This window comes from Vigna radiata, unplaced genomic scaffold (assembly GCF_000741045.1).
Source record: "Vigna radiata var. radiata cultivar VC1973A unplaced genomic scaffold, Vradiata_ver6 scaffold_108, whole genome shotgun sequence".
Classification (NCBI taxonomy): Eukaryota; Viridiplantae; Streptophyta; class Magnoliopsida; order Fabales; family Fabaceae; genus Vigna; species Vigna radiata.
Window position 1 is genome coordinate 122,417 of NW_014543429.1, and position 17,958 is coordinate 140,374.

At 35.0% G+C, this 17,958-nt stretch overlaps 1 long non-coding RNA gene across 3 annotated transcripts; it reads left to right on the plus strand.

Moving 5' to 3' along the window:
• Positions 1 to 876: 876 nt before the first annotated feature.
• On the plus strand, positions 877 to 16,375 carry LOC106754415. Of its 3 annotated transcripts, none has more exons than XR_002666917.1 (9): positions 877 to 1,340; positions 1,419 to 1,532; positions 2,753 to 3,079; positions 3,508 to 3,576; positions 3,653 to 3,730; positions 3,836 to 3,912; positions 4,065 to 4,189; positions 4,692 to 4,804; positions 4,884 to 5,099. It is a non-coding gene; the product is annotated as an uncharacterized LOC106754415 (long non-coding RNA). The 3 variants fall into 3 exon arrangements; XR_001375304.2 differs by having other exon boundaries at positions 878 to 1,081; XR_002666918.1 differs by lacking the exons at positions 4,692 to 4,804; positions 4,884 to 5,099 and adding an exon at positions 14,886 to 16,375 and having other exon boundaries at positions 880 to 1,340.
• Positions 16,376 to 17,958: the final 1,583 nt, after the last annotated feature.

Consider the following 17,958-nt stretch of genomic DNA (forward strand, 5'->3'; position numbering starts at 1 on the left):
TCTTGTGGTTCTATCAGATAAATAGGGTTGTTGCTGCCACTACTGCTGCTGTTGTGGTGGCCTATTGGATTGCCCGCTGGTTCTGGTTGACCATGTAATTAACTTCTTCATTAAGATTTTCGGGCAATGCACATTGACCATTAATATGGTCACCTCTACATAGCTCGCAAAGTTGCTGTTGAACGCGTGCCACATTTTGAGGTTCCTGTTGCATCACCTTCTTGGTCAGGATCTCCAATTGTTGGGTGATGATCTTATTTTGGGCAAGCAAGGCATCATATGGCTGCAGTTGAAAAACTCCTTGATGGGTGTCGCACCACATACAAATTTAATATGCATAAAGAATGCAGTATAGTGCTAGGAAGTGACTCCTAGGTTGTCTCTCAAGGACCAAATGTGGTTCGAGACTTAGGTCAAACACGTACTAGAGAGGAGGTTTGTGAACTAAACTAAAACATGAAATTAAAAATAAAAAAAATTGAAAGCATTGAATTAAATGTCAAAACAATAAGGCCGAACAATAAAAGACAACATGAAAACAGTAAATTGAACCGTCCTAAAGCAAAATGTGTGAACTAAAACATTAAATGGCTAATGCAACTTGGAATTACAATTAAATGCTCAAGTGTGACAAATTGAAATGCTACCATTCACTACTACAAAATTAGTAATAGATAGCGTTTTTCTAAATAAGCGCTATCTATGAATGTACGGAACAATAGATAGCGCTTATTTAAAAAAGCGTTATCTATAAATAATTAATATTATTTTTTTAAATTATAATTTAAAATAAAATAATAGAATGCGCTCTTTCATAAAAGGCGCTATCTATCAAGATACAATATACAGTGTATTTCTCAAAAACACGATCTAGTATAATACAACAAACGCTTTTTACGATGAGCTTATCTATGAGCTCTTTAAAAAAAAATTAACTTCCCTCATTCTCTTTTGTTTCGTTGTTCGACTTTGTCTTTGTGCCTTTCCTTCAAATTCGTTCATCCTGAAAGAGTCGTTTCATCACCGTACTTCTTACGGCATTGCCTCAAGAATTGGATGTAGTGCTCCATTCTGGGTTCAGGTATCCATGTTCCTTTTTTCCCTCCTTCTCTTCTCTATTTCTTCTCCTTTTCGAAAACCCTAGCCTAAGGGAACAAGGTCATGAGAGTGCGAGTGGCCTGAGGGAGAGCATCTAATGCTCTGAGGAGAAATAGGTAGGAGCGATTCATGAGAGCAAGGTTTAATTCTGAGTGGTTATTTAAGATCTTTAAAATTGCGGGTATTATGTTTGTATGGTCAGAACGCCATTGCAATAATTCATTGCCCCGAGATGGAGTGCTGTAAGATCTTTAAACATGCGGATAATTTTTATCTTTTACAATTTCTTTGAAAACTGGATTGACTTATCTATTTTTCAGCCCACAGTGGATAGAAGAATTCTTGGGCATACAGTTTGGGGGAGGCCTTTCTCAAGGTTAAAAGCATGTATGCGGAAGAATATTAGTACTGGATTTGTATCAATCCTCTTCCAGGTTTTTCTCTACTTTTCAACATTTGTTTCATAATTGCTTTGACGTTTCTGAACCGTGAGTTCTCTACTGCTACTTGTTTCTCCTATTGCCATAAATAATGAATAGACATAGATAATACTAAAAGTATTGATTTAATCCAGAAAGTCAAAACCTAGACAAGAAGTAACAAAAATAGAAAAGTGTTAATCATCGACATATAGGTCCTTTTCACAACAGCTAAACATTCTAACAGCAAAGAAATATGAGGAATTGAATTTCAAACTTCTTTATACCCCCAACCCATCCACTACCGGCAACATCATTCAACAAAATACATCTAATAATGAACATGAGACATGCATTAGACTTGGACAATATCAACTCTAAAGCTAACGTTATGTACTAATATGATGAGTGATGATTAATTATGCACAACGAATACTCAAAACCACATACTATTATTTCATAAAAATTGGCATAGGAGCTCGCAAGAATTATTAAAATCAAAAAAATGAGACCTGCAAGAACAGAGTAGAGGCTTGGCAAGTGTCCATCATTTATCAGAAGCTCCTTGAACCTAACAAATCCAGTTATGAATGAGTAAAGAAAAGAGATTATAGTCCAACATTTATAAGCACGCAAAATTGGATTTCTAATTGAATTGTCTGTTATCGAGAACATAGGTAGCTTTTCTTTAATTATTATTCATCTTTATTGTCTTCTGTTTTATACTTTTGTTATGGAGAACTCACTATCCTCTCCTCTCTATGTAAGAAAAAATCATTACCAGCATATGAAGATTCTAAATCTATTATAGTAGAAGAGCAAATTATGAAAAAGGGAGCTCAAGAAAGGAGTTCCATTTACACCAAATGTTTGTCTGTTATTATAATGTATTTCTTTTCAATACAAACTAAGTGTTTAGATTTTGATATGTAAAAAAAATTTGCTGAAAGAATTCAACTCCTGAAGAAGACACTTTAACATCCAAGAGGGGAATGGTGTTAACCTTTAGGCCTCTATCAATTTCCTTTAATCACGTGAATTACTACATCAATATGCCAACCGTAAATTCTACACACTGGAGTCCAAGTGTAATCATCTCCAACTGTCATTCGCTTCAGCATTGTTTCTCACTACTTCCTTTTCCTACTTTTGACAAATATCGATGTTGATTAACTACTTTTACATTTGTGTTAGTCTTCCAGTGTACAATATGTTAACACTGTTTTTCATATCAGGAAATGGAAAAATATGGAATTGAGGGGAGTCGACTTCAACTACTAAGAGATGTTAGTGGTGCTTTCAGGCCCAAAGTACTAACAACATTAGTAGGTGTAACTGGTGCTAGGAAAACCACATTGATGGATGTTCTAGCTAGAAGAAAAACTAGTGGTTATATTGAAGGAAGCATCAACATATCTGGTTACCCAAAAAAAGCAAGCAACTTTTGCTCGGATTAGTGGTTATTGTGAACAAAATGATATTCACTCTCCAAATATCACAGTGCATGAACCTGTTATGTTTTCTGCTTGGTTGGCAAGGAGGTCAACAGTAAAACAAGGAAGGTGTGTCTCATGATTTCTCTCTATATATAAAACGTTATATATTCCTAATCTCCATACTCAAACTTGAGAGTAACCTTTGTTTTTATGAACTCGTTCTCCTTTAGGATCATAGAATATTGCCATTGGTCATACCATTTGATTGATCTTTCAATTCTGGAGCAGAGCTTTACTTACAACTATCTTTCTTGATGTAACTCTTACAGAGAATTATTCTTAAACAGTCTTTCTTTTGGCAGATGTTTATGGAAGAAGTTATGAACCTTGTTGAGCTACATTCTATGAGAAATTTTGAATAAAAGAGTTAATATAGATTGAAATTTTGCCCCTAAACTGATAATGTAATACTTACTCAGGAAGTTTTCTTTCTAGGCCTTACCTATAAGAAATTTTTACTTCTTTCTCATAGTATTTACTTATTTTCTTTGTAGGCCTTACCTATAAGAAACTCAATTGTATTATCTACGATACATCAGACATATAGAGTTGGTTTTTTGAAGGTTTGCTCCTAGAGCCTTTTTCTTGTTTACTCTATTTATTTGTAATTTGGTTCTCATCTTCATTTACTGCATTTAGGATGTTGTTTTGGCTAGAGTTTTGGATGATGCTACTGTTGCTAATCTTAACTCCATAGTACATGCAGACAATGCCATTGTAAGATTTTTTTTTTTTTTTTGTATAGAAAGGCTTACATTTAACTTTTATATTTTGTTTTGACTCATATGTTATTTTTACGTTTACGTTGTTTCTTTATTGAAGGATGACAACACATTTATCAGGAATTGTTTGCTAGGTTACAATCACCCACCACTTCTCTTGAATCAAAGAAAAATATGGTAATAAGAAATACCAGTTTACTATTTCCAGCATGACATTGCTATTTCATTAGTTGACATTTCCACTCTTGGTGGCATAACTTATTATTTGTATGTGCAATCACATTTGATGAAATATTACAAATGACACTTTTTTTGCCACTTGGCTTTAGGTTCCACCCCACTGACGAAAAACTTGTTGCTTATTACCTTAAAAGGAAGATCAATAGTCGAAAGATGGAGTTGGAAACCATTCCAGAAATTGATCTCTACAAGTGTGAACCATAGGACTTACCAGGTAATCAATTACTTACATGTACTAAGCTTTTACACGTAACATGTTTTCATTATATATATATATATATATATATATATATATATATATATATATATATATATATATATGCGTGTGTTCGTGCATTGGAGAGATCAAAAGTTGAAAATTCAAAAAAGAAAATCCCATGATGAAGCATAAACTTTAACCTCACGAAAAGTTTATATAAAACATCCCAATTTTTATTTTTGTTACTTATAATAATAATTAATGATTTTGTAAAACTTAACATAAAAAATGGCACGTGCTTAGAAACAATTTGCTTCTAATATTTATTCAGTATGATCAAACACATACTTGCTTTTTTGGTCAAGTACATAAGTTTATTTTTCTACTTTATCATAAAATGCTCTACACTTTGTTTAGGTCATTATTCTATTAACTATTGATTCCTTACTTTGTTTCCAAACTTTGAAAATTATTCATTTTATCATTTCATAACAAAATATGTATGGACTTTGCAAAGGACTTTGCAAAGTACAATGATAGAACATGTATGGAAAGATTATAGTACATGTTGCAGTTCTGCAAGACAAAACCTAGAGGAAATTATCACATGGAGGGATAACTCAAACTTATGTAAGTTATCTTCATTGTCATAATTAATTTTTAATAAAAATTCAAGTAACTAATTTTATATTATTATTTTTTGTTACAGTATTTTTCTAGTTGCAAATGTCAACAATATCGTGACAATGAAATCATTGAAGTTAGAGAAGATTGACAATTACATGTAATTAGTATATGCTTATAGGTTATGTTATGATGATATACATGTTTATAAATGTTTATAGATACTGATAAGATATATAAGTTATGGTTGTCATACTTATAGGATTTTGAAATATTAATGTATCAATAGTTTTTATTTATATTAATGAACATTTTTTGAGACCTTTGTCTTTCTCACATTGTTTTAAATATTTTATATTTTTTTTTGTATATAATAGAACCAATAGATAATACACGCTTGTACATAATAAAACCAATAATTTATATTTTCTTTTGAAATATTTTTTCGATTTTTTTTAAAAAAAATTTAGACTAATAGATAGTGCTTATTTAAACAAGCGCTATCTATTGTCAGACAACAATAGATAGCGCTTTTTTGAAAAAGCGCTATCTATTGTCAAACAACAATAGATAGCGCTTTTTTTAGAAGCGCTATCTATTAATAGATAGCTCTATCATAGATAGCGCTTAAAAAAGCGCTATCTATGCACTTTTTTGTAGTAGTGATTTAAGCTTTAAGCTAAAAAGTAAAGGGACGTTGCAACTTTGAAATGAAATTAGTAAAGCATAATTGCATCTTCCTTGATGATAAGCTTTAAAAAACACAAATGATGACTCAACAAAAATCAATTAAAATTTACCAGGCAATGCTGAATGTAATTTCACATAAAAAAAATTTAAAAGGAATATTAAAGCTCAGATCTAGCATTAAAATAAAACGAGCACCACATTCCAGCCTGTGGCACTACTTCTACTAGAAAAGAAAACCAAATCCAACTGGACATCTCCATCCATTTCACTACCTTCTTTCATGCAACTTTAATTAAAAACCAAAAGCAAAACCCTTAGGCGGTGACATCAGCCAAGTGTCCGTGTGTGCTTCTCCCATCCGTGACACCACCTTCTTCCATTAAAAATAAAATGAATCCAAGCCTTGCAATTGAAATCAGCGCTTACAGAAATAAAGAAAAGGAAAAGTGTGATTTGCTTTCTTCAACAAATCGTAACAGTGTACAACTTAAAATGAAATGATCGTGTGTAAATCAAAGATGAGAAGCTAGTAAATGCAGCCGTGTGCTTTTCAAAATCAGAAAGAATCTGCAAACTTTCCCTAGCAAAGAAAAGAAACAAAAGGTTTGTAACATTTATCCTTCAAATAGCGTAAAGACTTCCATTCCAAAACTCTCCAAAACGTTCAAAAGTAAAATGCAAAGATGAGTGGCGACTCTGCCCATCCTCTTCCGTGTGGCAACTAGACCTTAAATGAATCTCGCCTTGCCCTTTGCTGGACCAAGCTGATGGGCGTCCCACTTTTCCAGCCCAATTGCATGCTGCAGCCCCTATTTTAAAATGGAGTGTGTCTTCAGCTTGTGCACACCTCACTCACGCGTGCTGCTTTCCTTTGGGCCGTGAGCTGTTGTATGCTTCCTTCACGTGCACGTGTTGCACCTCCAAATGTTGGATGAATGAAGATGCTTATGCTGTCCGTGAGTGAGAGTTACTGGACTTTTGCAGAATTGAGTGCAGGCCGTAACACCTCCTGTAAGCTTCCTAAAGCTTTGGGCCGTATCTCATGAGGGCCTATAGGATGCAAAGTTAATTCCCAGCCCAAGTAGATCAGCACCTCTTTCACCGTGTACTACTTTTTCTTTTTAGGGTGCAGTTGATGTTGGTGGGACGTGATAATCTTTACTAAATGAAAATAAAGATGAGAATGTGCTCTCCAAAGATGAATTGACCGTTGCACCACCCAATATGCTAGACACAACTTTTTAATTCTGCTGGGTCGTGACCCACTCAACAAAATTGAATGCAATAGATGCAATGTGATAGAAAGCTCTCATGCGTGGTAGCTCCACATTCCATTGCTTTTATTCCAAGCAAATAACACTTTGTGCAAATGAATGCCTATCCGAATGTTCCAAATTATATTTCCAAAATTTTCCCTGCAATTAATAATGCAAATAATTAGCTCAAATAATTGAAATTAATTAAAATAAGAATTTCTAGTCAAATTAAACACAATTAGCAGAAACGGGAAAATATCGGACATTTAAGCACAATTTCGTGATTAATTTTGGTACAATAAGCTAAGTGAAGTCAAGAAAGTCTTGATTCATTACTCCTTTAGGTGGGGATGGAGTTCCCCTCTCACTGTGTGTCTCATTGTCATTGGCGGCCATATTCTCAATTAATTCATAGGCCTCATCATGGGTCTTTCATTTGATATTGCCTTTAACTAAGGCATCCATAATCAATTTAGTCTGTGACCCAAGACCACTAAGAAAAAGGAGGACCATTGTTTCTTCATCAAAACCATGGGTAGGCGTTTTTCTCAGCAGGCTTTTGTATCTTTCCCATGCATGTCCCAAGGTTTCCTGCATGCCCTGTCAGAAAGAAGAGATCTCTTGCTTTCCCTTATTGATTTTTGCTAGTGGGAAGTATTTGTTCAGAAATTTTGTCACCACATCTTCCCACTTAGTGAAACTGCTCTCAGGAAAAGAGTTCAACCATAATATAGCATTACCTCCAAGAGAAAAGGGAAATAGGCTCGTCTTTATAGCCTCATCAAGTACCCCGTTTATCTTCACAATGTTGCAGATCTCATTAAAGGTAGTCAAGTGCTCATATGGATTTTCATGAGATAGTCCATTAAATTGGTTGCTCTTTACAAGATGGATTAGGACATGCTTCATCTCCATATTTGCAGCGTTGACCCATGGCTTTGCAATGTTGTTAAAATGATGAGGGCCCACAATTGTGGTATAATCTGCCAAGGTGTGCTTGCTGGCATTGGTCTCGCCACTTACTACAACAGTTTGGGAAGCCACTGAAAATTTCTCTAGAGAAGGTTCTCTAGATAATCTATTTCTTCTTGGCCTCCTACTAGTCTCAAGTCCTTCAAGAAGAGGTTCAGAATTTCTGTTGCTTTTGGTTCTGACACAATCCTGCATAAACAAAACACAAAACCCTAAAAAATATTGTTAGCATCGAAAAACAAAAAAAAAAATTAGGGATTGAAGAATAAAAATAAAAATAAAAATGGAAAATTAAAATTGAGGGGATAAAGTAAAATAAAATATAAAAAAAAATAAAATAAAAAAGTCAAAATTAATCAAGAATCGCACAAATAGAATAACTTAAACCGTAAGTCCCTAGCAACGACGCCAAAAACTTGTTGGGGCAAATCGATAAGTGTACCAAGTCGCACAAGTAATATTCAATGGTAAGACCAAGTATCGTATCCCAGAGGACTCTCGGCGCTGAACAGTTGTGTGAAAACAAGATTAATTAAGACTTAGAATGAAAGAGATCATGGGTTGCATTGAAAAAATAATAAAAATAAAGCAAAATAAATTTGATCAGTGGCAAAAGAGCACATAGATGAGCGGAGGTTGATTGATATGAGGTGAATATGTTGCTGGGGTTTGATTTCACCAAGTTCCCTCTCATGTATATAAGAATTCTACTTTATTCATTAATGCTAACGTCCCTCACTAAAACACTTAAACCCGATGTCTCGGTAAATAAGTCTGTCCCTAATTACCAGTTCATACAATTCCTAGCATTCCTGGTGAAAAGATGTGAAGATCCAGAGGTTAAGACGACTAAGACTCATACCCTCATGTTTGAGCAATATAACCCTTAGGAGTAATTTAACAAGGACCTTAATTAAAGGAACATGTTGGCACTCACGCAACTAACAGATCATGCTATTGTATAAGCCTGAAATAAGAACAGATAAATTACTCTAACAATTAATGAAAAAGCATATGAAATTAAGAATCAATTCAAATACATGAGAGTTTACAAGGTTACATCATTCCCTAACAACATATAGAAATTACTTCCTCATAGACTTGGGGGAACTCTATGAACAATGGAAGAAAAGAAAGAGAATGAAAGACTAAGAATTGGCTAAGAGTGTATTGTTATGCTCTTCTCTGCCAGGGATGCAAAACCTAGAGCCCCAGGGTCCTTTAAATAGTGTCAGACGCGTCCCAAAGTGTGACCCGGTCCGAAAGAATCAAAATAGAGCAAAAACAGGGCCCGATCCAGGTGAAGTATCGCTCAAGCGTGCCAAGGAGATCGCCTGGGCGAGATTTGAGACTCTTGTAAAGCCTGAGTGTCAGAATTGGTCGCCTAGGCTTCGAGTGTCCGTCGCCCGGGCGTTGGGGCCGTCGCCCGGGAGAGCAGCGATGATGGTGAATTCGCTGTTTTTTCGTTCTTCGTTGCTCGGGCTTCGCGTTTTCCCTCCTCTTGGTGCCTTTTTGACCTTCTTGAGCTCTATCTTCTTGGCTTTTTACTTCTTCTTCCAGTATTTCTTCAATCTCTGTCAAAACAAGGGGAATTTGTTAGAAAACCATTCAAATCAACCTCAACTCTCTCATTCACACATTTTATTAAAAACCCATGAGTGCAAGCAAGTTTCTAAGTGAAAAAGGGTGCTTTTAGTATCAAAATAACATAGCGAATAACGGTGTTTTAAATTGTTATCATTTAACAACAATTTTATCATCAATAATTTTAGTATGCATAAAAGGTCCACTCATTATTGCATCCCAAATTCCACTATCCACGGATTCAAGAAAGATTTGCATTCTAATATTCCAAAAAGGGTAGTTTTCACCAACAAACAGAGGTGGTCTATTTTTTGAAGCTCCTTTACCAAAAGTTTGAAAACAGGAAAGTCGTCCCCAGGTTTATATAGTCGATTCAAAGAAAAATAGAGTCGACTAGTTTTTCAAATATCTTATGAAAACCAGCTCTGGTGCCAATTGTTGGGAAACAGGTAGGCTTCGTTTTAACACCAAGAGAGTGGTGAATTAGTGGGTTTTCAAAATCAGAGTCTTTTCGCAATCTTTCTAAAACTTTACACACTTTCTTGAATCGCAAGTAATAGAAAATTAAGTGTAGCGGAAAAACGAAGTTGACTACATGAATTGTAAAGTCGACTGAATGTAAAAGAATAAGGATAGAGAATTCAAATGCAGGTTTTTATACTGGTTCAACCTCAATGCCTACATCCAGTATCCTTCCAATATCAGGAAGCAAATGCACTATAATGGTCAAGGTTTTTAAAGCAAGACTTTTATACAAGACCTCCACGTAAAAAATATAACCCTCTAACCAAAATATAGGCAACAGCGATACAACAAGACTTGCAGCAAGATATCCCCTCTCCTGCAATCTGCAACCTAGTTTGAACAATCTTCAAAGTGTACCAGACTCCACGAGTCCAACCCCTATAGTCACAATAGGTAACATCAATCACCATAGATACCAACAAGAATCTTGATCAACCCAGAAGCACCTCAATGTGCAGATACTGATCAAGGAGTGTGTGCAACACAATTCTCCTTTAAAAAGTCCTCAAAGAAAGATCACAACCGTCTTCTTGATGAGTTCTTGGAGCTCAATTCTTTCAAAGAACAATCTGAAACAAAATATGAAAGTGTTAGATTTCAAAAAGTTCTTTTAAACAACTCAAGTCTCGTCTATTTATAGATTTCTATAAAACAAATGCTCCTGTAGTCGATTATACTACTAATACAATCGACTGAATTAAATCAGTTATAACAGTTAAGACACAATAGTAGTATTTCAGTCAAACCAATTAATTTCGTAGTTAAAGCATTTTACTATCATTCATTGCTGAACTAACTTTTAAAAATATAGTCGTTACTGTTCATGAGCACAACAAAATTTCAAATCAAGCAATTAATACAGTTGAATGCATGGTGCATATAGTCGACTTCAACATGTCAGAGCATTTTGAAATTCTTTCCTTCACAAAATATCACATAGTAACTGTTGCACAAAATCTGTACAAAGACTTTTAGTATAGTCGATTCAATATATAAGAGTCGACTTTACTATCAGCTTTGTCACACAGTTTTAAGTTCACAAGAGTGCATGTGGTTTTCATCTATCAAAACATATGAAATGCATTCAGATATGATGTAACATGCATGAGCACAGTAAATATGCATTCACATATCAATATACAAACATAAACATGTTCAACCAGATATCAATCAATAAGTACTGAACATGCAAAACATCAACAACATATGTGGTATTAATAAATGTGTTGTCATCATAAAAAACCAGAGTGATATAGATATTGTGTTGTCAATAATCTCAACACATTTAATATTAAAATTGAATAACAGATAATGGTATTTTCAACCGTTATCACAACCTTAAACTTGAAACTTTGCTTGTCCTCAAGCAAAACTATAACTTGGCTTACATATAATAGATATACTACAACAACCTAGCACATTAAAAAGCATTTTTCTCTAAGACAAGTAACTCACTCATGTATGCTCATCATAGAAAGATGAGTTAAGAAATAATGATGTCTTAGTCAATTAAGCTTCAATTATGGTGCTCACACAACAATGAATACACAACAGATGCCAAAGGATGAGAGATCAATAACCAATCAGAATGTTAACTTGTAATACATGGAACGACTCCTCACCACAGGCAGTGTTTCACTCAAGCACTCAAAAGTGTTTCACTCAAACTCAAAGGTGTATAGTGAGGTGTTAGTGCCTCTTTCACTATACTATCACAATGTCACATACATCAACTTTTCCGATCATTTAAACACATCAAAACACATTCGCAAGCAAGTTATCATCACAAGGACTTTCTAAGGCTTGTAACATGGCTAGGCTAAGAAGAAAACTGGTTTTTCTAGACAACAAAATCCTTGAGTTAAGAGAGTAAAAATTTTCTTTCACATTAACCATAATCTTTCTTTCTCCTTTATATTTGAGAAACCATTCTCATCTTACTCCCAACTTTTCATTCATTGAGTTTTTCCTTCTTTTTCTTCTTTTCTTTTCTTTTCCTTTTCAATTTCATTCAACACTTAGCTCAATGCTCTTTTTCTTTTTCTTTTCACAATTCTTTTTCAAATTTCCCCAACAACCCCAAACTTGGACCTTTCTCCATACTGTACAAATATACTCAACTCAACTCAATGTAAAGATTTCAAAAACGTTTTTTCATACGTTTAGGCTTAAGGTTCAAAGGATAGAGCAAACATTGTTCTTTTGTTGGGTTCAAATATTGCATTGACTTATAGGGGAGAAAAAAAAATGGACTTGATCATATGACACATGTAAGGAAATATGTCAGCAGAAAAACTTAGGCAAAATCAACTATGATTTCCAAAGAAATAACATTCAATAATAAAACTCTAGAGCCCAACTTCTCACAGGTTAACTCAAGTTCAACAATTTTATTTACATCTTGCCAAGCATATCAATCACCATTGAAACCATGCATCTGTTTTAAAAAATTATGAGCAACCACTATCTGTGCTTCATAGCTAATTCAAACATTAACTCAACCATGCATTTCAAGCAGTAGAGCAACATAAGACAATATTAGTCATCACAAAATAATTCATCACATAATATCAACCATTGTAAAGCTATTCTTTCAACCAAGTTCGTAGCTTATTAAAAACAGAATAAAAATAAGAAAAATTCAAACAAGCATAAAAATAAAACAAATCCTAATATTATAACATCCGTCAGTAGATGCTATCTCTCATCGTCAGCCTACAACATCCATTAGTAGATATTGTCATCTAAAACTTCATCATCATAGCATCCATCAGTAGATGCTTTCACCTAGTAGCATTCATCAGTAAATGTTGTTAGTAACATCCATCAGTAGATGTCTAATCACATAGCATCCATCAGTAGATGCTCTCAGTAGTATCCATCAGTAGATACTCTCACTCGTCATCCTCATAATAACAACATCCATCAGTAAATGTTGTGATCTGAGTCCTCCTAGCATCCATCAGTAGATGTTGTCATCACTGCCATCAGAAGTAACATATAACCTAAGAAAAAACTAAAATGCACACAAAGAAAAATCAAATCCAAACCACACAAATAAAAAATTAAGAAGAAAAAAAATCAAAAACTAGGTTGCCTCCTAGTATGCGCTTGTTTAATGTCATTAGCTTGACACCATTAAGCTCAATCCATATTTTTGATGTTGGTGTTCTTCCTTCCTTCATGACACCAACAAAATCTCGACAATTTTTTCTTGTCAAAAACTTTAATCTTCTAGAATAAGGAGCCTCAATCTCAAAAACTTCATTTGCTTTAATAGTCTTGACAACCCATAACCTATCTTGAATATGGGATGAATATGTTATTAGGGTTTAAATTTCACATAATCACTCTGATGCATGAACAAATTCTTCTTGTTCATTAATGTTAATACCACTCTCTAAAATACTTAAAACCTAATGTCTCGGTGAAGAACGTCTATCCTTAATTACGAGTTCATACAATTCCTAGCATTCCTAATAACTAATTCTGAATCATAAGAGTGTGAATGCAACCAAACCTCTGATAACGGTTAAAAAACTATTATTTTCATACTTAAAATTGACATTAAAATGCACCCTTTATGACTTGGAATTAGTTGGAAATCATGCAATTTTCTTAAGTTAGTGAATAAGAGAGTCAAAGTGGGTTTTCTTGGTTTTATGATTGGTTTTCCCTTGATTTGGTAGGATTTATCAGGAATTGAATGAAGGAAGTCAAGAAAGAGAAGAGTTGGATGTAAGAGAAGGTGGAAAAGTGAATAATAGAAGAGTCGCAGCTACCGCCGGGCTGTGAAACCACTACTGGGCAGTGAACTCTCTAGACAACTCTCTGCCAGACACTCAAGCGACACTGGTTAGGGTGAAGTGGAGTGTCATCCTCATTGCTAGGCGGTGAAATCACTGTCGAGTGGTGGACTCTTTAGGGGAATCTCTAGCCAGCGCTGAACTGGCAATGTTGAGGGGTGATAGTAAGTGTCGAACATACCACCGGGCGGTGAAGCCACCGTTGGGCGGTGGACTATTGGACTTGGGCCAGAATTCTGTAATTTTTCCTGTGTTATAAATAGTTCTGCACGAACCAGATGGTCTATCTTTTGACAGAAAGGATGCAAAAACACATTTTTCTCTCCTTGGAGGCGGAAGCTCCAACTTATCAAATCTAGGGTTATCTTTCCATACTTTTCATTATTTTCATCTAGATTCACCATGGTTATGGTGAACTAAACCCCTTTGTTGTTGGGGGGAAACAATGTAATCCTATTTGAAACACTCATATATTGAAATTCTTCCTTTATTCATATGCTTTCTTTTATCAATTGTTAGAGTTTTTCCTCCACTATATTTGCATGCTTTGTTTATGACATTATTCAATAGCATAATCTTTGATTCTATCTATATGGAAACGTATGGGTAGGTCTAGACATGAGGGAATTCTCTTAGTAGGAATATTACCTAAACATAGGGATAGGAGGATCGATTGCCTTAAGCTTCTATGCGAATTATGTAATGCATGATTAATTGCTAAGGAGACTAGACATAGTAAACTAGTCATGAGGAGTAGGTTATATTCACCAAGATATTGGGATTAGGGGAATTTAGAAAGTGGCATTAACATTGATAAAGAACTAGAATTAAGTAGAATTTGTAAATATATGATAGTGGGTTAGGACGAAATCATAAACCCCAACAACACCATTCATCCATATAGTTCAATTGTCAATTGATTAATCTTTGCATGCATGTTTATTTTCTGTCTTGCTTTTAAAACCCTAATTTTCATTCTCTCAAGTCTTAAAAGATCAAATATCACACGAACGTTTAGGCCTAAGAGTCTTTAGGGAAACGATACTCAGACTTACCGTTTAATTATTACTTGATACGATTCAGTACACTTGCCAGACGCTTAACAAGTTTATGGTGTCGTTGTTGGGGACTTGTGGTTTAACTATTCTAGTAATGTGATTATTGATTGAATTTGACTTGAGTTTTGTTTTTTTTTCTTTTGGTTTTATTTTTATATAAAAGTTCTTTCTAGAGTTTTGTTTCTTGTGTTTGCAGGATACAATTCATACTAGGAGCAAGAAAAATCAGCAACCTCTTCTTGAAGGCTTGAGTGAAACTTGAAGGAGAGGGAAGAAAGTTCGAAGATCATCTAGATATTATTCCCTTCTCTTGAGAGATTGTTGCAACCCTCACCAGAAGCATCTAACTAGAGCACATAAGAGATGGTTGAGGAGGAGGGCCCTAGGAGACGCACTCTGGCGGGTGCTACCAATGTGGTTGGCGCTCAACACTTTAACAGTATTGCAAGGCTAAGGGTCAGTGCTTTGAACATGGAAGTTAAATTGGCGTTGATTCACTTGGTGCAAAACAACCAGTTTAATGGGCTATCACATGAAAGCCCATATGATCATCTCACCACATTCAATGAGATATGCAACACGGTGAAGATCAATGGAGTGGCGGATGAAACAATTAAACTTAACTTATTTCCTTTCTCATTGGGTGGCAATACTAAACTTTGGTTAAATTCTTTCCTGAAAGACAGCTTTACAACCTGGGAGGTTGTGGTGGCAGAACTTCTGAACAAATATTTTCCACAGTCTAAAATCAACAAGGTAAAATGAAGATTTCTTCTTTCAGGAAAGGCATGAAGGAAACCCTAGGCCAAACATGAGACAAATTTAAAAGCTTGTTGAGAAAGGGACTTGTGCATGGTTTTGATGATACAATTGTAGTTCTCACGTTCCTTTGAGGTCTTGGCACCCAGTCAAAGCTTATGCTAGATGCCACAGTTGGAGGCAATATCAAATGCAAGACCGCGGAAGAAGCTTATGAGTTGTGATAACGGTCTAAAAACCATTATTTTTACACTTTAATTTGATATCAAATCACACCCTTTATGGCTTAGAATGAGCTTAGAATCATGCAAAACTCTTAGTTTAGTCATAAAATAGTCAAAAGAGGTTTTTAGAGATATTATGCTTGTTTTACATTGTTTTTGTAGGATTTGATGAGAATTGAAAGATGGAAGAGAATAAGGGAGGACTTAGACTCAAGAAAGGATGAGAAATGAAGCAAAAGATGAGTGAGGTCCACCGCGCCAGCTTCGAGGAGGAAGACACTATTTCTCGCCTGAGCGGCGATGCTGAGCGTCCTGCGACTTTGGGGTCCAGCGTTGAGCATCAGTTTCCACCGCTGAGTGCCCTACGATTATGAGGGCCACTGCTGAGCGGTCAAATGGGCGCGGAGCGCCTAAATGATGGGCCTGGGCTGAAATTCTGTTACTTTTTTGTGTTATAAATAGCCCCAGTGTGATCCTCAGAGTAATCTTTTGGCAAAGGAAGACTTAAGAGCACCTTCTACACTTCTTGGAAGCGGTTTCTTGGATGCTTAGGCTTCAATTTATCAAATCTAGGGTTTACTCTTTCATCTTTTCCATTAATTCCATGTAGTTTCACCACGTTCATGGTGAGCTAATCCCTTTGTTGTTGGGGAACAATGTAGTCCTTTTGAAACTCTCTTGTATCAAATTTCTTATTATATTCATATGCTTTTATTATCAATTGTTTTGGTTTTCTTTTTTGATGATAATGCTTATATCGTTTAACTCATTCAGTGTTATGATATTTGATTTTGTCGATACGGGAATGTACAAGGAAATCTAGAACTGATTAGAATTCTCTTGATAATGAAATACTGCCTAGGAATAGGGGTAGGACGATCAATTTCTTTAAGCTACTGTACTTTAATGCATTGGTAATTGCTAGGGAGACTAGGAATGGTAAACTAGTAATTGGTAATAGGCTCTTTTCGCCGAGGAATCGGGTTTAGAGTAATCTAGAAAGTTGCATGACATTGATAGTAAAGCAAATTTAATAAGAATAGTATATATAAGAGAGTAGATAAGTGATGGGTGTCGCACCCCATGCAAAATTTAATGAGCATAAAAGAATGCAGTATAGACTAGGAAGTGACTCCTAGGTCGTCTCTCAAGGACCAAACTGTGGTTCAGGAATAAGGTCAAACACGAAGTGGGGGGTTTTGTGAAAGGTTTGTGAATACTGATGAATTAAATCAAAACACCGATGCAAACAGATAATTAAACACAGATCTAAAAACGGTTTCAAAGAAAGAATGGAAATGGTTGGTCATTAACTCAATTATTATGCTTCCAATCACAGATTAATGACAAGTACACACTACTCTAATCCAAATCCAACTCGAATCACCCAACTAAGCGAAGGCTAATTCGATCTTCAGAATTGTAAACTAAGCGAATGCAATGCACAAATCTAATCAGTCGTGCACCATACAGTCTAATAAACTAAGCGAAGATTAAACACCGATTAGGCAACTAAGTATATACCCAATCGCAAGCACACAACAGATTAAATAGAGTGCCAGGCAGAGTAGAATAAACACAAGAACAGTCCAAGAAATCTCAAGGAAACACTGTAATTTTATTAACAACCAACCAACTAACCTAGGCTAACATAGCAATTAAATTAACACGACTAAATATGCTAGAAAACATTAAAATAAAAGAAAATATTAAACACCTAACACTATAACACAAATATCTAGCACAATTAAAATTATTAATATGTATCACTAAATTAAAAACATGAAACTCAACTCAACATACTATGCAAAATATTTAAAAGCAAAAACAATAAAAAAGAAATTAAATTCTTTCTACCTATCTCACGTGACCAAGTGTCCAAACAAAAGAAGTTGAAAATGAAAATGCTTCAAAAAAAAAACATTCTCTGGCCGTGACATAACATCAATTCCAATTTAAACTAAACATTCTTCATGTGTTGACCGTAAGCTTCTTTCTCCATCAAAATCAATTCATTTCTCCGTACACTTCATGCTTCATGGAAAGGAAAATAAAATTTGGAAAAAAGAAAAACGGTGCAGCACTCAAAGAAATCAAAAGTGTTTCAAAAGGAAACCTCCCACCAGCCGTGAATTCTTCCCGTGACTGCACAAAATAAATCACTGTTTCATCATTCTAAAAACAAACTAAAAAAATGCTTCTTTCTTTGTCATCCACCGTACACATGCTCTACCTAATCACCCTTTTCTATCTAATCACTCTTCATTCTTAAAGAAATAAAGGAAG